Genomic DNA, 26,122 nt, shown 5'->3' on the forward strand with positions numbered 1-26,122 from the left:
AGCTCAGCCGTGTCAGTGTTGCGACCCCATGGACTGCAGCACGCCAGGGCTCCCAGTCCGTTGATTAGCATTTCTTAGACCTCTTCCTTTTATTTCCAAAAGGAAAAAGTTCTCTTGAAAACTTCCCCATGCCGATTTAAATGATTTTCATTTAAGGAACATATTGTTCCTTAAATATGTGCAAATATATATATATATAAATGCTTTTTACATATATCTCTTTAAAAACTATAAGAACACAGAGTGAAAAAGTTCTAGACATTTGTAGTACCCAGTGTGTGAGGACATTCAACACTCCCAAGCTGTACACTTAAAAATGGTTAAGATGGTAAGTTTTGTATTATGTGGGGTCTTTTCAACCACAATTAAAACAAACTACCAGGAAAAAAATCAAATTTAACAAGTTAGAGGGAATTCCCTGGAAGTCCAGGGGTCAGGACTCTGCCCTTGCACTGCAGGGACCATGGGTTCAACCCCTCCCCATCCCCCAACTAAGATCCCAGAAGCAGTGTGGTGCTGCCAAAAGCAAAATTTCTTTAACAAGTTCGATATAAACAAGATCATCAGATAAAATAAAAAACATTAGTATAAAAGTAAAATTTTGCTGAAACTAAGTTGTCAATGTTGGATTTCATTATAGTTTCTACACATAATTATAAAAGTATAATAAGATGTTTTTATGCATTTTGTGTCTCCGTTGTTGACTTAAATATTTGATTTTGAGCAGAATGGATGGTCCTTTGATTCATTATCATTACTATATCATTACTATAATTTTTCCTTCTATCAGGTTACTCATTTGAAACCGTCAGTTGATTATTGTACTTGGTCTAATCCATCTAAAAATGGTTTCCTCCAAAATATAATATTGATAATTATTTTTTTAATGCACCAAAAAAAGTTCTTCACAGAGAATATTTGCAAGCTGATATGTTGTATAAATAAACACAACACACGCAAACACATCTGCCAATAATCTGAATAGAGTGGCTATTTTCCTAGCTTCTTTTGAGTTCAACCTATGATACCAAAAGACCTGTAATGACTCAAATTTTCTCTCCACTTTCCTTTATTTGAACTTCTGTAAAGCTTCCTTTATAGTGGTGCCATGATTCATTTGGCCTTCGCTTTGCATAACGTATCATTTGTGTATGATGGTTCTTTTCTCATTAGCCTGTGACAATTAAAGTAGCATGGTTATTTTTATGATGGAAAGTCAAAATTAATTTATTAAATAAAAGAAGACACAAATCTCATCTCTGAAAAAGAGCAGTCTTAGCTTTTTAATTGGTAGGATAACTCAATATAATTTTTATCAAACAGAAATCAAGATGGTTTTTGTATTTTGATGCCAGAAATGCCAATCTAAAGACCACCGACACTTTAAAAGTTAAATATTGCCGCATTAATAATCATGTGGTACCAACACAATTTTAAACACAAAGCACCAACCCTAAATGTGGTTGTAAAATGAACATCCCACATACGATTATAGTTTATAATGTAACTTTTTTAGATCATCATTGAAATAAAAATAAGTTATTACCGATCGATCATCAATAATACATACACAGACCTCTAGTTTGAGGAAACACTTTGATTATTCACAGATAATATAAATCTTTATAGAATGAGAGCACCAGAAAAGCACGCAGGAGGAGAGGGCCACTCCTACAGAGGCTCGGCTTAGCTCAGCGGCAGAGCCACAGCAGGCTGAGAGGGTGGCCCAACATGGGATGGCCCGGGTGGGCTAAGGATTGATGAGGGTGGGAGGGACAGCCCAGCAGGAGGTTTCAGAGCTCACGTGGGGCGAGGGGAGTGTTCTTGCAAAGGGATAGCCTAGTGCAAGATGTTGGCATCCAGGCAGGCTGAAGAGGATATTTCAGAGCCCAGGTGGGGTGAGATGAGTATCTGTGTAGGAAGGTGGTCCAGTAGTCCAGCACAGGCTGTTGTACAAAGCAGGCATGTTACCTAGTAAGATACAATAAGCAGAGAACATAGCATCACTTCTGTGTGTTATTGCTGGTAAAGACATAATTGTGAGAAAACATCACATACAAGTTGAGGGACACTCCATCAAACAACTGGCCTATATTCTTTCAAAGCGTCAAAGATATTAAAGTCAAGGAAAGATGGAGAAACGAACTAGTCCAGACTGAAGGAGACTAGGGAGACGTGGGGAATAGCTGCATGGTATGGTTCAGAACTGGAATCCTTTTGTTACAAAGTATGTCATTCAGTCATGGAGAAACTTGACTACTGGAGTTTTAGGACTAGATCCCAGTGTACCAGTGCTAATTTCCTACTTTTGCTGTTTGCCCTGGAATGATAGGGGAATGCCTCTGAGTCAACATGCACTATGATATGCAAGAGTGATGGAGGAACCAAATCAACAGCTTCCTTGCATATGTTTCAGGGGAGAAAAGGTCTTTGTACTTGCAACTTTTCTGAAAATATGAGACTGTCTCAAAATTTAAAATTAAATGAGATTGAGGAATGTTGTTTCTTTAAAAAAATTGGATAAAAAATGCATGTGTGAAGTCTGACCAACTCTGTAGGAATATCTTGCAAAATGGTAAGAGTTCCCATATTTAGCACTTGGTATGTGTAAGATGTTGAACTAAGCAGTTTGTATATTTTATGTTATTTAAATTTCACACCAGTCTTACAGAGTGGATATTACTAGTATCATTTTACAGATAAGGAATCTGAGGCTCAGAGAGACTGAGTAACTTGACCAGGCTCTTAACTAATCTACTGTACTGCTTAAAAAAAAGAAAGATTGGAAAAAATTTTCCAAAAAGATTGGAGAATGCTAACAGCAGCATTCTCTGGGCAGTGGGACTACTAGTTTTTACTTTTGTGGTTTTCAGTATTTTACAAAATATCTACAATGGCATGGTTGCTTTTGCAATTAGTAAAAAAGAGAAAGCTGTCATTTACAAAATATTCATTTATTGTGAAGCGATGTCATAAAAATGTGTTGGTTATTTGAAACCATACTGAACAATCCAAACTACTAATCGTGGTATTATCTCCTAGTAGTGGTATTATTGGTGACATTCATTTTTGATATTTTGCTTTTCTGTATTCTACTAAGTTTCTATAATTAATTCTTTCATTCATTCACAAATACTGAGCATCTGCTATGATTTATTTTTATAAGAAAAAATTTTAAAGAAAGAAATGTACTGCATAAGTCTAAAGTTGTAAATTTTATTCAAAAAGCAAGAAGGAATAATATGTATGCTTAGAAAAAGACTAGGCACCAAGATGTTACTAGCAGTGTTACATAGTAAGATGTTTCAGCAGTGAGTTAGTGGCAAGTTTATCTTTTCTTAATACTCTTCCATGCTTTCCTCGTTTTCAACTATAAATTACTTACCTGTTCTGTTCATAGCTGTGCCTCTGGTGCTTAGAAGAGGAGGTGGCACATAGTAGGAGTTCAAGAAGATCTTTTTTGAATGAACCAATACTTTTGATTATAAATCGCTGTTTTAAAAAACACTTTTACTTATTCATTCCATTATAGTTGGCAAACTTGGCATTCAACTGGTGCTCTTCTAAGCTGGAGAAGATCTGAGAGATTGTAGAAGGGGACTCTAGTGGCCATTTAACAGGTGGTGGTGAGGGGGAGAGACATGATGGGAAGACAGGATGAGCAGAAAGTGGGGAAACTATTCAGAAACCATGTGTTGTTTATTGTATTAAGATTCCTGTTCAACCTATTTTTAGAATTGGTGACACATCACTATACCAGCGTCTATTGAGGATAGACCTTGTGTTGTATGGCTTAGTTTCTTGGTAGTGATATCTGAGGTTCACAGAGGAATGGAGGGCTGGGATGAGGTTGGGGTGACTCAGTCATAAGCCCCTGTTTTGCTTGTAATTAGGAAGCTTACATCTCTGGTTTTACAAAGTAATGTGGATCAAAACCTTAAAAGAGACTGGATACTGGGCCAGTGAGGGAGAGAAGTCCCTCAGCTGGTCTATGAATCAAGCTGATTGCCCAGCATCCATAGCTCCAGTTGGCTGTTCAACTCTCAACTCATTTGCAGGGAGATGTTGTATGTTACATGATTTTGCCTAATTCAAAGATTCTCAAAAGTCACATGAATAGTCCTTATGTGTATCCGGGAATTACCAGAAGAAACAAACCTTCCTTGTCAACCTCGAATCCTCTCTTTCTCTTCCAGCAATACACTGGCAAATTCGGTTGGTTCTACCTTCAAACTGCAAGCAGAACCTGAGCACTGGCCCCTCTCTAGCCTTATTTGGTTTATTGCAAAAGCCTCTCAACTCCTCCCTGCTTCAACCCTCACAGCGGCCACAGGATCCTTTCAAAACCTCAGTCAGATCACATCTTTACAGCACCCTACATTAGCCACAGCCCTTACAGGAAGGTGCTGGCTTGTGTCCCACAACTTGCTCTTACTTCTCTGACCTACTTTTCTCCAGCTTGCCCCTTGCTCATTCCACTTCAACATCCAGACTTCCTTGCTGCTCCTCCAACACGCCAGGCACCCCGTGCCCTTGCTATATCCTCTGCAGGAACAGCCCCACTCTCTCTCTCTCTCTCTCTCTCGGTCTTTCCTCAGATGTCACCACATCAGACAGACCGTTTCTGACCATCTCTATCAAGTAGAGACCACCTCTCCAGATACCTGCTCCTTTACTTTGCTTTTTTTCCCCTCCTTGCCGTCATGATCATTGGGACAGTTCTGACCACGGAGTGTGTCTGATTTTCCTAAACCCATCATGTGGTTGCTCTTCCTCACCTTTGAAGTTGGGTGCAGCCATGTCCCCTGCTCTCTCCCACACTGTGTGAGGGGAGGGGCCGTGTGTGGCTTTGAGGAGGAAGCCAGTGCGGCGTTCAATGCTCTGTCCCCTCTCTCTCCCGCGGACATTGGCCGTGCTCCACATGGGGCTTCTCCAGGCGGCCTGGGCCCCAGAGTGAAGGTGCACGGAGCTGAGCCCCCGGCTGCCCTGCAGTGAGCACAGCCTGTTGTTCTTCAGTCACTAAGGTCGTGTCTGACTCTTTGTGGCCTCAGGACTGCAGCATGCCAGGCTTCCTGTCCTTCACTATCTCCTAGAGTTTATTCAAACTCATGTCTATTGAGTCGGTGATGAACACACTGTGTAAGTGAGGGATATAAACTTTTTTTTTAAGCCATCGAACTTGGCTTGTTTAAAACCACAAAACAGCTAGCCTATCCTGACTGAAACACTCTGACATATCCCATATTTATTTGCTGTCTCTTCCTATCCCCCTCTAGAATGTAATCTTTCTGATGGTAGGGCTTTGTTCACTATTATATCTCCAGCTCCCGAAACAGTGCCTGGCATGTGGTAGGTATTCAATAAATATCTGTTGCCTGACCGAATGAATGATGAATTGATCACCCCGACTGAAACAAAGATTTCACAATGGCAGGTGTTAACTATTCCTGGATGTGTCCACAAAAGTGTTCGTTTGATGTGATCTGAATGGGAACAAGATGGTTCCTGATTCAAGATTAGCAGTGTGGCTGCTCGCCTCACCAGACACAGTCTGAAAGCACAAATCGCCTGTGGGCACATTTCACAGTGAGTCATGGAGGCACATAAAGTAGTTAAAGTTACCACACAAACGGAGATCTGGCATACTGCTGAGGGGACCCAGCGACAACCGTAAAGAAAAAGCATTAGCAGCGTTTGTGTCGATGCTGAGTGCTGACGTGGCTTCCTTTCCCTGTGTGGACATTAGCATTTGTAATGAACTGAGCTTCACAGGCTTGAGGTTTTATCTGGGATATCATAAATTCGTGTATGAGCCCCTCTCAGGACTTTTGCAGAAGCTGTGTGTGCTTTTGTGAGCTGCTTTCTTTTCAGGCTTCCTCCTGGTACGCCTGAATTTGGATGGGGATAATGCATTTCCTGTATCGTGTGGCACCGTACAAGGAAAGCCATTGTATCCCCTCAGAGGAAGGGCACATCTGTAAGTAGTTTTTAAGAGTGTACTGAAGGATCTTGTTAGGGTGACTTATTCTCCCAGTTCCATTTGGTTGATGAAGTGGGTCACGTGACAGATGTGCATAATGAGCTGCTTCAGTTGCTGCCAGTGGGAAGCTCAACCTATAAAATGCGAAATCTCTTGGACTCACTGAGGGCAGAGCAAGCTGATCACAGAAGAGAGAACTCTGCCTGATTCCGAGGTGTCATTTCTTACTGCCGCATACAGTGCACCAGTGTTCCTGGGCTTTGCTTTTCCTTTCTCCCAGAGGAACTGCCTTTCCAGTTTATTCTTAATTCAAACTGGAAAGGCAGTGGTTTCTGCACACAATTTCCCCAAAGAGCAAACATGATTAAGATGTTCAAGTAATCACCCATGAAATGCACTTGCAAGGAGCCTTTATGTTTTGTCGTTAAAAGAGGAAATGTATTTACATCATCCAGTAAGATTGTGGGTTGGTTTTGTTTTTGTTTTTGTTTTGCCTCTTCCTTATCTCTTTTCCCCTCACTCTTTCCTATATTTTCTTTCTCTGCTCCATTATTTTATTTTCCTCTTTATTTTCATTGACTGCAGTCATAAGGGATGTAACTTGTCTTCCATTTCCATGCATTATATGGAACAGTGACATCCAAGCCAAAAAGACACAGGTGACCAATCTATTCTAGGAGTGGTCTAACTTCCAGCTCATTCTAGGTGCTTCTGGGTTACTAAGGGACAATGAATGGAGAAATAAAGAGCAATCATGCAAACTTTAGTCCTAGATATGAGCATTGGGAAAATGACGAAAAAGGCTGTAAGTCAGTTCACTTCACTTGTACCACAGAGCATCCCCATGGGCTGAGCATCAGGCTAAGTACTGTGCAGGGAGCTGAAGAGAGAGCATACGGCCCTTGGAAGTTGGCGAGTAAATGATGGTGTACGATGACATATCCAAATGCCATAGTAGCAGCAAAGATAATAGGGCTTTAGGTTGTGCCAGAGGGGAGGTCTCAATGAGAATTTAAATGGTCAGGCAAGGATTTGAGCTGAGAGCAGGAACTGAGTTAGACTTGGAAGGACAAGTAGATTTGGAATGCTGTCAAAAGAGCAACATAGCATATTAAAGAGGTCAAGAGTACACGGCGTCTTGATCAAACTCAGCTGTTTGGGGTACCTCACTTTTAGCCCCAATTTCCCAAGTAGCCATATGTCAATTACACAGGTTACCTAAAGAACATTTATATATATATATCTGGAGGAGGAAATAGCAACCCACTCCAGTATTCATGCCTGAAAAATCCCATGAACAGAAGTCTGGTGGGCTACAGTCTAATAGGGTCTCAAAGAGTTGGACATGACTGAGCATGACACTAATATTCATACACACACACACATATATATTACTCAGATATTAGTATAAGGCAATTAGCCACAACATAATATATGGAGATGTCACATCTGTAAGCTTTAAATCAATTGTGAAGACAGCAGAATTGTTTTTCTTGCCTACCAGTGAGTGTCATGGATTAAAAGTGCTGCTGAATTTAAGGAAATTATATTTAAGAAAATATAATCTGGGAAATGAGAGCCCAGTCTTCTAGTAGCAAAACAGCATAGGAGGCTTATTTTGGAGACTTTTTTAAAATGTCAGATTTGGCTTTAGCGAGTTTAGTGAATTGTCCTTTGTAGACAGAAAGCTGGCATTGGGGCACTCCAGAAAGCCCCCTGGCACCTTGGCTACCTTCTTCTGACTCTGATGCTGGCAGGAGGCCTCTGGTGAAAATCCCTGGCTCTTTTCTGCAGAGGAATGGCAAGATTTGGCAGCCACTGTTGAGTTCACACAGAGACGGGGAGTGACTGGTTCCCAGGGTCAGCTGGGGTGGGGGTGAGAAGCAGCTCAAGGCCAAGAGTTTGACTTCCTGACCCTTCTAGAAAAGTGTAGTGCTCTTTAATTTATTCCTAATTGGAATTCCTTGCTGTGGTTTTCCTTTTAGAAAAGGAAAGACGTGCTCTTTTAACCATTTCCTCTCAAAAGACCTTTGTTAGCTTTGATTTAGTAGTTTCAATATTAAAATAGCTACCACATAAAAATGATTTCTAAAAATGTCTCAAATTCCTGTTTCACATAACTCAGTGATATGGTTTCTGAGGTCTTGAGCCTGGGACTACTAGTCCTTTTGGTTGTGAAGCGCTGGAAAGAAAAAATTAGAGTCGATGGAAAATAGAAGCCCTTCTGGACCATTTCCCCTTCTTCTGAATGTGTCAGTGTTTAAATGCGGCGTACACGCACATGGTTTGCCTGCACGTGTGCACCCACACACACACACACTCACACATCACCTATTTTACTAAAACATATTATGATGGAAACCTTCATTATTTTTGTTTAAGTCCCGGTTGTAGTCCTTCAGTGAGGGCACTTGAGACATATGTGGAGCAGGTAGCTGAAGGTACAGCTATGTGGTCTGCCGAATCTATCAGGAGAGATTTTTCCCTCAGTGTTTTCATTCCCAGACTCTGCTGCCTTCCACTTCCTGCAGGGACTGAAGTCATTGTAGATACTACTCAAAAGTAATAACTCCTAAGAGACTCTCTCTGCAAAATCAGCATGCAAAAGGCAGCTGGCCCCAGAAGCCAAGGACTCTTGGCTACAGCAGTAGAATGTTAAAGCCACACAATAGTAAAAGGAACCTGGGTTTCCTATATTTTAAACTGTCTATTGTTTCATGCTTAGCTTTAGTGAAATCCAGAGAAATGAAATAAAAAGTCAGCTTTTAGAGTCTTTATAACTGTAAGGTATTTCTGTTGTTATTCCTTAAAAGATGATGAAAATTAGATGCTGAAATGTAGAGGCCTTCTGAAAATGACTTGGAATAATTATATTTGTTAAACTGGGCAGCCCTGATATTGTATGCCATTTAAATCAACTTTCATTATTCTTTAATGATTCTTTGCAATTCTTTTTTCCAGAACTTTGCAAGCTTGACTTGTGTTCACCTTGCTATGGAATGCTTTAAAGGGCATTTCATCTAATAGCAGAGGAAGATGATAAATTATAGATGCCAAATCATAAAGCAGTGATTTAGGTAGCACTAGGGTAAGATCGTAAGCAATAAAATAAAAATTTTCCCAATCAACCTCTACATTAGAAGCAAAAAAGGAGTCGCTGTCTGCATAATTAAAGCAAGACATGTCAAGATGCTTGTTAGTATGCTAATTTGAAGGCTTTTTTTTTTTTTTAACTTGGAATCATAAAGGAGAATATTGGCAATATTTATCAGTTTGAACAGAGAAGTTCTCTAAGAATGAGTATGAAGTGATTTCATTGTTAGTGTGCTCTGGAAATACAGATATAAAGAAGAAGAAAAAAAAAAAAAAAACACCTCAGTCTCAATCTCTTAAGCATTTGGGGAGAAAATGAGGTGGTTAAGAGTTGACCAGGATCTAAGTTTTCACCACATCCCTGCTAGCTGTGTGAGCTTATGCAAGTTGGTTAACCTCTCTGGCCCTGTTTCCTTAGCTGTAAAATGAGAAGATAGTGGGTCCTACTTCATAAGATAATTGTGAGGATTACAAATAAAGCATTTAAAACAGAATCTAACAGGGACTTCCCTCGTGGTCCAGTGGCTAAGACTCCATGCTCCCAATGTAGGGGCCTGGGTTGGCTCTCTGGTCAGGGTTCTAGATCCCACATGCCACAACTAACAGCTTGCATGCTGAAAAATGAAGATCAGAGATCCGTGTATGCTGCATCTAAGACCTGCCACAGTCAAATAAATAAAAATAAATACTAAAAAAATAGAATCTAACAAAGCAAGCACTCAGTAAGAATGGTTGTATAATATCTTTCCTCTGCCCAAACTCTCTGGAGCTTTCCCTCTTACTCCCAGTGAAAGCTGAAGTCCTTACCATGTCTATAGGCCCCATACAACTGGGCTGGTTCGCTGACCTGATCTCTTTCCCTCCCTGCTCAGCTTGCACTCTGGCCTCCAGGCATTCCTCAGGTACACCAGGCACCCTCCCATCTCAGGACCCTTGTCATGAGAGCTGTTCCACAGCCATCCTCAGCTTGGCTTGTCTGTTCCATCAGGTCTTCACTTTAAGCACCTGATCAATGAGACTTTCCCTGGACACCGTCTAACATTCCTCTTGATATTTTATAGTTCCCCTTTCTGCCTTATTTTTCCCCTTAGCACTAACTACTTCCTAGTATACTATATATCTTACTAATTTATCTCATTTGCTCTCTACATCTCCCACCAAAATAGAAACTGAAGGCAGGAATTTTTATTTTAGCCATCAATGTATCCTCAGTACCTAGAATGGTGTTTGTCACAATTGTAGCTGTCAATAAAAATTCAAAGGCTGAATGAATGGATGATTTTCCTTAATTTCTAAAAAATAATAATTAAATCCTACACATATACTTCATTTCCAAGTTTAATGAAATGCTTTTTTGGGTCACATACATTTTTCTTGGTTGCCATGATGACTGTCAACCATCTTTAAACCACTCTTTAAAAACCAGATAACTGTTTAATGAAAGTGAAAGGACAAGGTTTGGCCACCCAGGCCACGACACAGTCTTTTTCTTCTAAGCTTTTATCAGTTCACCTGGAGGAAGAAATAATGATACTTGTTGGACTTCCCTAGTTCCTCCTTCAGCCACAGATAAATCAGGGTCAACTTCTGGTTTTCCCTTTCCACCCTGGTCTTTTAATAGCTACAAAGAGGTGGGGAAGCTTCTTAAGTAAATATGGCACGTGTTTTCCAAAACCTGAATATAAGCAAGGGCAGAGTATATAGAATACCATGAGTTATTACTGTGGAATGATCTCGCTCTTTGGCCCCCAGGGGTTACTGAAAGGGCATTCCTAAACATGGACATGTTGCAGGAGGTCAGATAGAAGGTAAAGGTTCCTGAACATCTTCTGTGTTCCCAGCTCGGCTTATACACACTGCATCACCTCACAACCACAACCTCTAGATGGGGAGCTGGGGTGAGACCAAGGCTCAGAGAGGATAAGTGACTGTCCAAGGCCACCTGACTAATAAGTGGGACAGCGAGACATGGAGTACTTATGAGGAACATGACAACCACTTTTCTTTTTCCTCTTTGCCCTGATAAGCAGTTTCCTAAGAATTAAACCAATTTGTATGTCTTGAGCCAACAACTGCTGAATTAGTGAGTGTTCATGATGGATTTCTGCCACAGCTTAAAGCTGGTGGCTTAAAACTACTGGGATCTCAGCAGCTCCTCCTTGTCTCATCAGTGAGGTGAGGACCTGCACCCTAGGGATAGGCTGACATGAGAGGAAGGGCAGCGTCTGAGCCTCATCCATACTACCCATGAGAGGAAGAGTTACTAAGCCCAATACATAACACAGTCTCCAGGCTTAAGTATATTACCCAAGATCAGCTGCTAGGAAGTGCTGGGGCTGTGTGCTTAAATCAGATCTGTATGGGTCCAGAGTTTGGTTCAATCATTACCATCATCTTGACCACTTCTACTCCAACTCTACCTTACAACTTTCACAGCATACCCCAAGTCAGAAAAAGAAAGTTTCTTCAGTTAGCATATCTAATGAAAGATGTTGCATTCAAGAAATATGTTCATGACTTCTTAAATAATCTAAAGTTTTCTTTTTCTCCTCTTTCTTCTTCCTCTTCTTTTTCAAAGATTTGGCCTCTGGAAAATATTTCATGTATAATGGCAAAGCATCTAACTTTCCTATGAGCTTATAAAATGAAGTGGTTCTTTTAGAGTAAACAAAAAATCTTTTCATCTAAAATTTTAATTGCAACCAATTCAGTGCCCTGGGAATTAGTTCCAGTGTTTGGCTCAAGTTTCTGGCACTGAGCTCTGGCCTCAAGCCTGCACTGGGTCACCTTACAGCTGCACCTCAGGGCTACTCGCCAAGAAGCTGGTCTCATGGCATTACTACCCTATGGCTTGAAAACAGAACATTGAACTTTGGTAATGAACCTGGCTGAAAGCAATTCATATGACTGCAACTCTGTTTAGCAAACAATGTACAGGAGTCACCTGGTGAAGCATGGTAACATTTTCCCACATTCCTGGGAGAAAAGAGACATAATTTTCATTAGTTTATCTAGAAGCAGGGAAGGGTATTTCTCAAAGTTTAATTTACAGCCATAAACTTGTACATTGATATAACCATAACATAAAGGAGGAAACATCTGTCACTTGCATTTGTAGCTGTGTTTGCAGCAGCTCTTTCATAAAGGAAGACTAGAGATCAGCCATCCAGGTTTGGGGGCTGTATGGTTAGGCCATTCAAGATGGCTGTTCTCTTGCTCTCTGTACATCCCTCGCTTGACCAGTGCCTGTTTCTCTCACTTGACTGTATAATGCACTTAATTATAGCACTTAAATAGTCTCTGGTAACTGGTGAGCCCACTTGATGTCAATTCCCCCTATAAATGGTAGCCTTCTTCTCTCCTGCTGAGTAGTGAAGACTGCTGATGTCCTACCCGCCATCTGCACACATGGTGGGGTGTCGCTCCAGGCTCCTTTGTGTAAGTTCCGCCTACCCAATAAACCACTTATGTCCCTATTGCTGTCTCTGGTCCCTTTCTTCAGTCTTGGAGGCTGGACAACCAGAAGACTGGAAGGGCTGGGGGATGCAGCCCAGCAGGGACCAAGATCAGGGTCTGAAACCAGGTTTTCCTCTAACCAGCTGGGTATGGACAAATAACTTAATCTCACTGTGCCTCAGTTTCCTCATAATACAAAGTTTGGGCATGTTAAATGAACTTTAAATCTCAGTCCTAAAATTGTATTACATGTATAAGTATTCATTGCTTTTCTAATTTGATGTAATCACTTGAAACTTACCCTCCTACTAGAGAAAATCTGAATTTCTAAAAGCCTGAGGTTGACTTTAAAGATGGAACTTAAGAACAAGGAATTGTACGGACTTCCTTGGTGGTCAGGTGGTTGGGACTCCACATTCCTGGTGCAGGGGACCCAGGTTCAATTCCTAGCCAGGGAGCTGGATCCCATATGCCGCAACTAAAAGCCCGCATGCCACAGCCAAATAAATATTTTAAAACAAACAAACAAAAATAACCCCCAAGGAATTGCAGAGTTTTAGCTGTAAGAATCTAGATAGATAATATACCCCAACTTCCTCATTTTGTCTTCTCCCTTTTAGTCTTTTCTTTCCTTTCTTCTTTTTTCAACATATTTTCTAGATTCTGGTAGGCACCAGGCACTGAGCTAAGTGCTGGAGACCGGGCCTGAGTCCTTAGCTTTAAAGAACTTCCAGGACAGTGGGCGCAGACAAGTGAATGCAGTGTTAAAACACAAGGAAGTGAGGTTACAGCAGAGCATAGGGTACAGTGGAAGGCAGAGGCCATTTCAGGTTGGGGTAGGGATGGAGCCAGGGGAGTGTCCCTGGGGAAATGACATCTAAACTGAGGCCAGGAGTCGGGGCAGGGGGTGGGGGGGCACACTTCTAGGCAGAAATGCAACATGTGCCTCTGAATATCACAGAGGCAACTCCGGAAAGGTGGGCAGTAATTCTCTAGGGAACGCAACCAGCTGGTGGCAGAGCTGGTGGTACAAATAGGGCTCAAGGTCCTAACTCCAAAGTTGCAGGCTTGGTTGAACGGCTATAACGTGAGGTAATAGCTTTGGGTTTTTTGGGGATTTTTCTGGCACAGGTGAAATATTACAGGGCCTTGCTACCATCACCTTAATTAAGACTCAGGCTCTTTCCTGGACTCTCTCGGTTTAGGATATTCCCTCTCTGGCTCGAGGGTCTTCAGCAGTAACTCATCAACACAGAATAATCACATCAATCACATCATGTGAGAAGTCACCACACCAATCTACTCTGGGGATACAGATCTTTCAGCTTCTGAGCAGTGTGGATGGACAAAGATTCTGGCGGACGGGTTTAGGAGACCATCCAGGTCAGTCACGGGATAGTTATGAGTCATGATGGTTGTTTTCAAATATTTGAAGGATTGAAGGAGGGATTAGATGTGTTTTTTGTGGGTTGAAGGGGAAGAAGGAGAAACCAAATGAATGTATGTAGGTACAGATAACTTTATTGTTCCTAAATAAGAACCTCACCCCTCCCACTCTTTTCACTGTTGCTTTCTTAAGTACAGCTCCTAGACCTTTCACTTTTTAAAAAAAGTGTTTTGTGTAAATAATAAGAAAAAAAATAAAGAACTGGAGGCTGGTTGCACTGGAAGTAATGAGTATCTTTACAGCAGAAGTATTTAAAACCAGGGCAGATGACCACTTGACCCAGGAAGTTACCAAGGGGAGTCATGCCTCTAAGATTTGATTTATAGAAGCTTAATCAAATCCTGCTGGCTCCTTCTGTGATTCTGCATTTTCACACTTGGCCCAGGCCAACTGAGGTTTAACTGTTCTAGTGTCTTCTCTATTCTTCACAAAGTATTTGCTCTCAGCTCTTCCCTTGTGGCTCAGACAGTAAAGAATCCACCTGTAGTGCAGACCTGGTTTGATCCCTGGGTTGGGAAGACTCCCCTGGAGGAGGAAATGGCTACCCACTCCAGTAGTCTGGCCTAGAGAATTCCACGGACAGAGGAGCCTGGCAGGCTACAGTCCGTGGGGTAGCAAAGAGTTGGACATGACTGAGCGACTTTCACTTCACTAGTTAGCTGGCATTTCCAAGCACATTATTTTTACATTCCTAAACAGATACACTTAGTGTTTTTTGTGATACTTAAAAAGGCAGTTTAGCATTGGGTTTTCTTTTTCACATAAAGAATTAATATATTTACCTAGAGGTAGTGAAACTGTGGAGAAGGCAATGGCACCCCACTCCAGAACTCTTGCCTGGCAAATCCCACAGACGGAGGAGCCTGGTGGGCTGCAGTCCATGGGGTCGCTGAGGGTTGGACACGACTGAGCGACTTCCCTTTCACTTTTCACTTTCAGGCACTGGAGAAGGAAATGGCAACCCACTCCAGTGTTCTTGCGTGGAGAATCCCAGGGACGGGGGAGCCTGGTGGGCTGCCGTCTATGGGGTCACGCAGAGTTGGACACGACTGAAGCGATGCAGCAGCAGCAGTGAAACTGCTGTGCTTCTGTGAGAAGACGGGTGGTTTGGCACATCACGGGCGCACACATACCCACACATGCAGCCCGCTGTATGTGCACTGCCTTGCTTTAGGTGTGCTTTGTGCATGTGCTTACATGCTGTTCACGCTAGGATCCATCCTCTGCCACTCCAAAAGAAACTTTACAAATCCTTCCTTTTCTTTCACTTTTGTTTATTGTGGAACCTGTGTTGCTCTTCCCTGAGTCTACAGATATGGAGGGAGAGAAGGGAAGTGCAGCTGGTGAAAACTGAAGATATTACTGGCAGTTCAGACAGATGCAATTTTGATTTCATTAACCCCCAAATATTCAGAGAGCGGTGGTAAAAGATGATTTATATTGTTTTTTTCAGGCAGGCTTCTCTGTTGCCAACATAGTAAACTAATACATATAACTCATTTTTACCTGCTTTCTATGCTTGGGGCATGTAATGTGTTATAAATCAGAGATATTAAATAATATTTTGTGTTAAATTAGTATTTGGATGATATATTATGTGGGATCTAAAATAGGTATGTTTCAAAACCACAGAATAGCTTTTTCAAAAGGAGAAAAGGAGTGCAAGCCCATTTTCTAAGCGTTCAAAATCAAACAACATTCAAAGGACCAGTTGAGAAGAGTCATATCATCCCTAAAAGCCATGGAACATAAATTCCATTGACATATTATGCAAAGACACTTGTCCTGCACTAGCTCGCATAAGCGACCTTAGAGAGAAGCTTATGCTCAACTAACGACACATTAGGAAGGAAAAAAAAAGTGTTCAATCTCTGCTGGTTGTCATGGCTTGTTGTGCGCCAAGAGGGCTGCTGGGAGGGGCTCCGACAGTCCCCCCGGCACTCTGTGTGGAGTCGGCGGGGAAGGGCCTCTGGGAGAGCTGAGGATGTACACAGGATGAATAAATCATCTCTCTCAAGGTAATCCTGGGGAGGGCTTCCCCTCACAGAGGCATCAGCATCTGGCCTCTGCATGCAAATGTAAAATTAGAGCTTTATGTTGTACTGAAATGGCAGCCCACGGAAAAGATCACCGCCAAACATGACAAGCAGAACTCGTGGGGGCGGCAGCAAGCAGCTCTGTATTGGCTGACAGACTTTTCCCCACTTCCAGTGGTTTTTCATAAGATAAAAATGTTTTCACTAGTGATTTCTTTTCTTTTTTTTTTAACTATAAAGAATGGTAAAAGCGAGGGGGACACCAGGCAAAAATCCCCTCAAAGAACTGCAGGGACAGGGCCTGGACCTGAGGAGGGCAGGTGACTTTAAAAAGAAACAAAAGGACAACTGGGAGCAGAGGATGGGACAAAGTCTGGAAAGCCAGAGAGCAGATGACAGAAGATTCTACAGCTGCTCACTGCAGCTGCTCTCATAGTCTCCTCTGCTTCAGAGACAAATGTTTAGAAATGAAAGGCAGGAGGCAATGGGAAAAATGTGCCTTCCATTTCTAACCAACTGGAATATAATCTTCACAAGGCTCATCCTGTTCTCATGAGGAGGTTATTTTTAGGATTCAAATATAGGCAAAATACTAACCAGCAAACCCTACGTGCTTCTTAGCTGGAAGCACAATTGGGTACACTCAAATTATCAAGAACACATCGCAATTTCTAAGGACAAACTTGTAGTTGGGTGCCTTGAACGTTAGAAATGATAGCAATTTAGTAATACGATAGTTTATGGCCTTGCCTAACTGTTTCGGAACTCATAAAATGCTTTGTTACACGTAACCTTAATTTTTATATGCTTTAGGCCACATAATGGCTTTAGGCCATTGTTTCTTCTTTTAAACCCAATACAAATAAGGATAGTTGATCCCTCTACTCTGAGATGATTTCCAAGTACTCTGGATCCTGTTGAGCTCTGTGCTGTCCTGAGGAGTGGCTCCAGTTGACTTGAAATCCTATCCTGAGGAAATAAATACAGGGTTGGGAGGCGGCAAAGGGCAGGCCAACTCCACCCACCCCCATGTTTCCTTCAGGATCCCTAAGTGTCCTGAATGGTAGAGTTTTTACCTCCTTGATAGCTGAGCACATTTATGATCAGAAAAAGATGTTCTTCCAAAACATCAGCAACTGAGAGAAGTCACAAAAGAGGAAGAGAATGAAGAGTAACCTCATAGCTGCTGGGCTATTTTACAGATTTAAAAAATATAATGAGCTCAAAAAACTTAGTCGTTTGTCTAACATCATACAGGCGAGTCAGAAGTCAAAGGTCTGTGAGACTAAAATGTCTACTTCAAGAGAGCCTTGGAGATAGGAAGGGAAGGGAAGTGGAGAGTGCAGAATTTCCTAGAGCTCTCCCCTCTGAAGGTTCATCAAATGCAGACAGAGAATGCGTATCTCATTGATTCAAAAAAGGAGAAGCCATTTCTGAGGCTATGTGCCTTCCTGGAGCAGCAGCACCCTCCTCCTGACTCCGGCTGGGCACTTGGAACCACGTAAGCTGCTCCAAGGCTCCTGCCAGGCTGAGTCTGTGTAGGCCTAGAGCCAAGAGGTGCACCATCTCCCAGCTCAATTAGGCATGACACAAATCTGGAGGGACAGTGGTCCACAGAGCATGTTGTAGTCTGAGCAGCCTTAAGGATAACAAACATGCCACTAAATGCAAAGCTCTGAGTTCTTTTTTCATTATTATTTTTATTGGAGTATAGTTGACTTTTACAATGCTGTTAGTTTCTGTGGTACAGCAAAGTGAATCAGTTAGACACACACACATATCCACTCTTTTTAAGATTCTTTTCTCATATAGGTCATTACAGAGTACTGAGTAGAGTTCCTTGTGCTCTACAGTAGGTTCTTATTCATTGTCTTTTTTATACAGTAGGGGCAAAGCACTTTGTTCTGTTGAGACGTGTTCTAACCAACATGTTCAGAGAACTGAGATAATATCAGTTGGCAATTCAACTAACAGAATAACAATGTTGACCTCTAGCTTGAGTCATATTCATCGTCTGACCCCAGTCTGTTTAATCCTAAAATATTTCCCATAACTCCCCCAAACCTGTCTGTTCCAGGGATGAAGTTTCTTTGTTGTCCTGCCTGTCTCCCTCACTCCTGCCTTTGTGCCCCAGCTGCTACTGAATCCTCTAACACACCTTCACCTCCCCCCACCCAGCAAATCCTACTTTCGAGGTCCATCTCAACACTCAACTTTTCTCCATTGAGTTTGCCTTGATAACTCCAGTCAGCAGTGGCCTCTAAAATCCTGAGCTGCTGTGACAAGTATCTCCAGTCTTCGTTTTCACATGGATTATGTTCAACTTGGAACTTGACCGTGGTGCTCTGTAAACACTCATTATCACAACTTTGTAAACACCCCCATCCTCATCACCAAACTGTAAGCATCTTGAAGGCCAAGGCCCTGTTGACAAACTAAAATGACTGGCAAAGAGAGTACCACAGCAGTGATCTGACTCCTAACTCTGAGTCTATTCTTTTGTTCACTTTGGATTTAAACCAGATGGAAGCTGAAGAACACTGTCCTTTGAGACTCAACAAAATCGGCTCAAATCCTATTCCTTTGTGCAGTGGGAGCCCTACATTCCTTCCTAACTGTCTGGGGGATTCTGGGAGGGGGTGGGGTAGTTTACAATTTCTTTTTCTAGTCACGTTTGGCTGCAAGTTCTTGCTTCTGTAGACTTACAGACTTCAGTGGCTGCAAGGAGCATATTGCTATCCCTAAGACCAACATTTCCAGACATGGAACTCAGCTTCTTTTCTTGCTTCAATTAATGGACTGAAGCAGGAATGATGCCCACATGGGAGAAAAATCAGAAGTGAAGCATATGTGTCCTAGGTCTTCAAATATTGATGCTTCATTATGGGTACTATTTGCCTTTGAAGATTTAGAAGAGAAATGTAATACTTTGTATTAATCCTTCATTACATAGAGTAGGATGCAAGAAATTAACTTAGAATTTTTCTTTGCCATTTTCTAAGTGACTGATTTATTACTTCAGCTATAGTTCAGTTCAGTCACTCAGTCGTGTCCGACTCTTTCCAACCCCATGAATCGCATCACGCCAGGCCTCCCTGTCCATCACCAACTCCCGGAGTTCAACCAAACTCATGTGCATCAAGTCGGTGATGCCATCCAGCCATCTGATTCTCTGTTGTCCCCTTCTCCTCTTGCCCCCAGTCCCTCCCAGCATCAGGGTCTTTTCCAGTGAGTCAACTCTTCACGTGAGGTGGCCAAAGTATTGGAGTTTCAGCCTCAGCATCAGTCCTTTCAATGTACACTTCAGCCATAACCACGGAATAAATGAAATCTGCTTCACTATCTTTCATGTAGGACAGCCTAGTAACTGCTAATTAAACATATACAGACTTTTGAAGTTTAATCATCATTTTACCTCAAATAGATACTACTGTGTTTTCTGTTTCTTTGGCCCAAACAGGATGCTTCTAGTTGAGAGGGGGCCGTGTGAGTACAGACTCTGGTGTCAGGCTCTGTGGATTCAAATGTCCTCCTATGACTTACTAGTTATGTGACTTGATGGGCTTCCCAGATGGCTCAGCAGTAAAGAATCCGCCTGCAATGCAGGAGCCACAAGGAGACACAGGTTCGATCCCTGGGTCAGGAAGATCCCCTGGAGAAGGGAATGGATACCCACTTCAGTATTCTTGCCTGGAGAATCCCACGGACAGAGGAACCTGGTGGGTTTTGAGACTCCACAGGGTCTCAAAGAGTTGCCTCACATCTGAAGCAACTTAGCACAAACTCATGCATGTGACTTAATAAACCACCTAACCTCTCAGTACCAAACGGGGCTAAGAAGAGTACTTGGCTTGTATGGATTACATAGATATGTATAAACACATATTTGATTACATAGATATGTATAAACACATATTTGAACGATGTTTGACACATAGTAAACATTCAGGGGAGCAGGTTTATTTTCTTTTTCATTTGGTATCACATGGCTTTTGCGATATATGCCTTGTTAGGGGCTGAATTGTGTTCCTTCAAGTTCCTATGCTGAAGCTCTAACCCCAAAGACCTTGAATGTGACTATATCTATTAGAGACAGGGCCTTTAAAGGGGTAATTAAGTCAAAATGGAGTCATTAATCCAAAATGACTAGAAGAGTAGGTTAGGACACAGAGAAATAGAGGGATGATCATGTGAGGATACAGAGAAGGCATCCAGCCACCTGCAACCCAGGGAGAGAGGCATGAAAAGAAATCAAACTTGCCAACACCTTCATCTTGGACTTGGAGCCTCCAGAATAGTGAGAAAATAACCTTCTGTTGTTTAAGCTACACAGTCAGTGGTATTTTGTATGGCAGCCCTAACAAACTAATACATGTATCAAAATTAAATTTGGATAAAAAAGGTAAATTTGCTGAGAAACTAATGGTTTGTTGTTACATTTCTGACTACATTTCATTGATAGGATATCTTTAAATTTTGACTTTTTGTGAGGCTGAAATCATAGTGGTTAGGAGCACTCTAGTCTAGGTTCTGTCACTTTCTAGCATGATCCTTTAGGCAAGCAAAGCCTAAAGACATATATAAGGGCTGTTAAAGCTTCACTACTTCATGGGTGTGTCAAGACTAAATGAGATAATATGTACCACAGTGCCTGGCACACAAAAAATATGAAGTTAATACAATTCTGTCTATCTAGCTATCTGTCTAAATGTCCTCTGATGGTGGTACAGATGGGAGAGAGGAAAACATTTTCTCAGCACATGACATTTCCTGATTTTTAAAAAACCAAATAAAAAAATCTGAGGTCCATACAAATTATTTTCTCCAAGGTTTCAGAGAGTATGATGGAGCTAGGATTCACAGGAAGGTATGTCTAATTCCAAGATATATTCTCTTTCCACTATATCACATTACCTTTCCCATAAATTTTCTTAGGTTCTAGTATACTGTTCCCAAGACCTACCTAAACATGAGTGTGTGTGTGTATACACACATTTGATGCATGGGGCAAGAGAACTAGGAAATTAAATATTTTCAAGAGGTCTTCTCATATATGAAAGAAAAGCAAAAAAGAAAAAATTAAAATCTAACCTTTAGGTAGAAGTAGTTCTAGCTTTGGTAACTCTACTGTCCTGTAATGAAGACATATGTGCTTTATATTCTCACATTGCAGTGTCCTGATTTGAACCAACAGGCTATGATTTCTAAAGGATTATAACTTGTGCTGCTATTGGACCAACCCCAATGTCTAATTTTAGCACAGGACTTGCTCTGGCAATATTTAGTCCTAGTTAAATAAGTGTGTGTTCTCAATTACTAAATGATAGTTCTCTGATTCATTTTCTAACTTTTCTATTCTCCTCCACCCCCATCAGAGTCTCAGACCAGCTACCTATGGAGTTATTTTAAGATACGCAAAAAGGCGTGGTCCAACTAGTTTCTTTAACAACAAAAAAACTCAATAAAACAATAAGGTGATCACTTCTTGAATCATTTGGTTTTTACTAAATTGTTGTTGTTCAGCCGCTCAGTCGTGTTCAACTTTTTGCAACCCCATGGACTGCAGCATGCCAGGCTTCCCTGTTCTTCACTGAATTACTTCCCAGAAAATATTTAATTCCATCATGTGAGCAGTTAACTCATATTTATTTTTGTTAAAAATAGACTAGCTCGTAAAGATACCAATTTTTAAATGTTTCAATGTGAACGGCCACATACATATTTCTACCACTTCAATTAAAAACAGAAGTCAAAGCTGGGAATGGGACTATTTTTCTAAGTGGAGTTAAGATGGTTGTGTGAACTACTTTGCTCTAGAAACAATTTTTGCTACTTCACTAGTATTGTACTATGACAGAAGCTTGTTTGCATGATATTTAGATACTTGGGTTTGAAATGTGAAAACCTCTATGTTCAAAAACTCACTAATCCAGTAGAAATAGTTTAAATGCTTACTGTAAATCACAGTGCAAATCTGCAAGACAATTAATGGCATTGTCATTGTCAATAGAATGAAAAGCAAAAGGCTGAAAACTGTTTTTTAAAAAATCTTATCCAAAAGAATACAGACAGAGCATAGTTTGAGGCAAAAAAGCTTATTCTGCTCCTTTTGCCCAATTTCAAGGGTAGTAACTATGTGGGAGGTCACCAAAGTTATGTCCAAGGGTCTGAAAATGCATATGTTCTCCAAAACCAGTTTGAAGGTTGCTGCATAAGAAGGAGGTTGGAAACCACTGCCTCAACCTCCCTTTGACTTTCTTTCTTCTGTGTCTTCAGGAAGGGATGAATAAGAAATTCATGGAGAAGAATTCAAAGTGGAAATGGAGATGAGAGTAAAGCAGTATTGATGCCATTGTCGTTAACCAGAAGTAGTAGAATGGAGCAAAGTTAGAATGCTGTTTCTCCTTTGTTCTATGCTAACTTAAGTATTGAGTTACAATGCCCTCAAAGAATACAGCCACTATATGGACAGTGACTATTCACCTGGATTTCTGTGATTTGAGGTCCCTCAAAATGACTGGAATGGCTTCTAAATAAAACAGGCTATTCCATTACATTATTTCCTAAATTAAGTCAGTACCAAATTGAAAAAGAATCGGTAGAATTTCCAGTCAGGTGGCATATTGAATTCATGCTTCAGTTCATCCTGTATGCTTTAAACGCATGGTAATGCAGATAAAATAGAAAAAGAAAGCCAAAGGTCATTGCTGGTCTCAGAAAAATGAGATAAACATCTTTGTGCACTAGAAACACAACAGAAATGCAAAGCAGTGAGCTGAGCTAAAGCTGCAGCCCATCAAGGCCTGGGCCTTGAAACAGCTGGTGGCAACGGGAAATTCGGCTCTGGTGGAACACCAAGGCTAAAACACTTTAGTCAAGACAGAGACCAAAGCTGGCATTGTTCTGAAAGCCAGGAACTGGAACACACCAACCATCCTGGTTTCTCCAGGACATTCTCTGCCTTACCAGTGAAAATCCTGCATTTCAGGAAATCTCTTTGTTCTGGGTAACCAGTGATGATTTGTCACCTAACTTTTCCCAGCCCCATGAAAGGGAGCTGGATAAAACTGCTGCCAGTATATTGCCTGGAGCTGTGGATTTATCAGAAGTAGTGGACCCAAGAAAGCAAAAGGACAAAAAAAAAAAAAAAAAATCATTACAGCAAATGAACTGAGATACCAGCTGGCTCAGTTATAGATTAGACATATTCCTAAAGGAACCCTCTAAAGCCATCTTAAGATCTTGTTTCTGGACTGGAGCATGGAATGGAGATAAAGGCAGATGAAAATACTCATTAAATTGGAGATGGGAGTAAGAAAGAATAACGGAAATATCTCCCACTCAGTGACTGTGTACATCAAAATCTCAAAACACATAAAGAAGTTAATGCTAAAAAAAGATAGTTGTGCAATGATGGAGTAACCAGTACCAGACTAGATCTCCTATTATAAAAAAATTATAAAAATAAAAACATATATATATATATAACAATTGTGAGAAGTTGAACAGGCTGCATAGGACTCTGTTCCCTGGGAAGAGAAAACAAACGAATAGACTTCTCAAATGCCCCAGCTTTCTGCCTGGAGGTTCTTTGTGAATTGACATTACGAAGAAAGAGAATTCAAGCAGAGCACAGCGGTTTTGCTGAGTTAAAGAGAGACTGGAACTCTGGAAGTAAATGCAGTTTGAGAAGCAGAGTACCAGGGAGGAGAGAGGTGTGCAGAGACAGAGTTCCAGAAATCTGCACAAGGGTCATCTCAAGTGTGTGTTTGAATATTAAGAAGCACATGTATAAGACAGGACCCCATCAGTTCATAAGGCCAGGCAAAACAACTGGGAGAAGAACAACTCTCAGAGGAAAAACTCCTGGGGATGTGAGACTCAAGCAATGCTTTCATGGAGATGGTAAGCATTTAAATTCCAACCAGTAGAGAGACCTCTTGAACATGAGAGTTTTCGGTAAAAGACTATCTTCCATGGCATTTTTGCATGTCTTGTAACAATTTTGTCCCAGACTACCTTTCCAAGGAAATTTGTATATCCAGTAGCCTTTTGATCAGAGAAGGCAATGGCAACCCACTCCAGTACTCTTGCCTGGAAAATCCCATGGACGGAGGAGCCTGATAGGCTGCAGTCCGTGGGATCATGAAGAGTTGGACACGACTGAGCGACTTCATTTTCACTTTTCACTTTCATGCACTGGGGAAGGAAATGGCAACCCATTCCAGTGTTCTTGCCTGGAGAATCCCAGGGACGGGGGAGCCTGGTGGGCTGCCGTCTATGGGGTTGTACAGAGTCGGACACGACTGAAGTGACTTAGCAGCAGCAATGTCACCCTCCAGGACAAAGCATTGCTTTGTTTCCTGACCAGGAAAATAGAATGGCTCCTTCCAGGGCAAAGTTTGGACAGATTTGCTAGCAGCTATAAGTTGAGAGGTTCCTAAGCTCAGGGTTCCTCAGCTGTGATCCAGATCCATAGTGTGTGACATCCAACTTGGATCTAGTCTGCAATGCCACCATGATGTTCAGGGACCAAGGGAAACAAATGAGAATATGAAACTCAGGATGCCTGCTGTGCTATAATAAACTCCTTTGTCTCTGACCAGGGAGTCTTATGTCTTCTGCTAGAATCCAGGCTACTTTTGTAGGCTTGCAAGTAGGGTAAAATCTCAGACACTGACTAGTCCCTGACTGACAGCATATAATAGAGACTCTTTTGTGACTCCATGAACCGTAGCCCACCAGGCTCCTCGTCCATGTGATTTCCCAGGCAAGAATACTGGAGTGGGTTGCCATTCCCTTCTCCAGGGGATTGTCCCATCCCAGATACTGAACCTGTGCTTCCTGTGTCTCCCGCATTGGCAGGCAGTTCTTTACCATTTAGCCAGCAGGGAAGCCCAAAATAATTACTACCTGGCTCTTTAAAGAAAAAATTTTAACTCCTTCTGCTTTAGAACCATCTTAACAAAACTTTAAAACAAGACTTGAAAGGATCAAGCTGATCTGAAAGTAAATTAACTGCCTGCTGAAACAAAATACTGTCAAAAAGGAAGACAAAGTCTAGAAACTCAATAGTACAGTTCAGCACCAACAGAAAATTAGGAGACACATAAAGAAGAAAGGAAATGAAACTCATAACTAGGATAAAATCAGTCTACTAAAATAGAAAAGGACTTTAAAATAGACCTTATAAATATGTTCAAGCATATAATGAAAAACAGGAAATAATTTGGAAACAAGTAAAGTATCTAAATAGAGACACTAAAAGTTTTGAAAATCTTTAATATAATTTCTAGAGTTGAAAAATTACATTATTTGAAAGAAAAATTTCATTGCAAAGTCTTAACAGCAGCAGATCACTGTGGAAGATCAGTGAACCTGAAAAAGAGACAATGGGAATTATACAACCTGAAGCACTGGGGAGAAATACAAAAAGGACAGAGCCCCAGTGAATTGTGGAACAACATCAAGGAGTATAATTCAGAAGTAGAAGAAAGAGACTGGCAGAAAAAAAATATTTGAAGAAATGATGACTGAAATATTCCCACAGTAGATGAGAACCATTAACTCATAGATCGAAGAAATGCAATAAACCCTGAGAGGGATAAACACAGGATCATCACACCAAGGAACATCATAATTAAGCTGCCATAAACCAATGATAAAGAGAAAATCTTAAAAGCAGTCAGAGGGGGAAAAAAAGATACATTACATAGAGGGGAACAGATATAAGAACGATTACCAGTTTTTCATCAGAAAGAAACTAAGCCAGAAGACAAGTGTTGAAAGCAAACAGACATGCAAATAAAAACATCATCAACTTAGAATTCTTTATACAGAAAATGTAACTTTTAAAATGAAAACAAAAGAAAGAACCTTCCTGACAAAAGTGAGAGAATCTGTCACCAGCAGACCTGGACTGTATACCAGATGGAAAAGTGATTGCACACAAAGGAATGAACACTGGAAATTATATACACACACATACATATATACCTATATATAAATAAAATAAATTTTAGGGAATTCCCTGATGGTCCCATGATTATACACACACACACATATATATATAAATATAAAAATAAAATAAGTTTTAGGGAATTCCCTGGT

The 26,122-nt window shown here is 41.1% G+C and overlaps 2 long non-coding RNA genes across 2 annotated transcripts in view; one reads left to right on the forward strand and one right to left on the reverse strand.

Moving 5' to 3' along the window:
* Window positions 1-1,253: 1,253 nt before the first annotated feature.
* LOC120862499 overlaps window positions 1,254-26,122 on the reverse strand; it is a 28,960-nt gene continuing 4,091 nt past the window's right edge. The window contains exon 3 of the long non-coding RNA XR_005720788.1: window positions 1,254-1,971. This is a non-coding gene — a long non-coding RNA (uncharacterized LOC120862499). The remainder of the gene's footprint in view (window positions 1,972-26,122) is intronic.
* Window positions 15,875-19,406, forward strand: LOC120862500. Its single transcript, XR_005720789.1, has 2 exons — window positions 15,875-15,994; window positions 18,090-19,406. It is a non-coding gene; the product is annotated as an uncharacterized LOC120862500 (long non-coding RNA).

The sequence above is a fragment of the Oryx dammah genome, unplaced genomic scaffold (assembly GCF_014754425.2).
Source record: "Oryx dammah isolate SB20612 unplaced genomic scaffold, SCBI_Odam_1.1 HiC_scaffold_4, whole genome shotgun sequence".
Lineage (NCBI taxonomy): Eukaryota > Metazoa > Chordata > Mammalia > Artiodactyla > Bovidae > Oryx > Oryx dammah.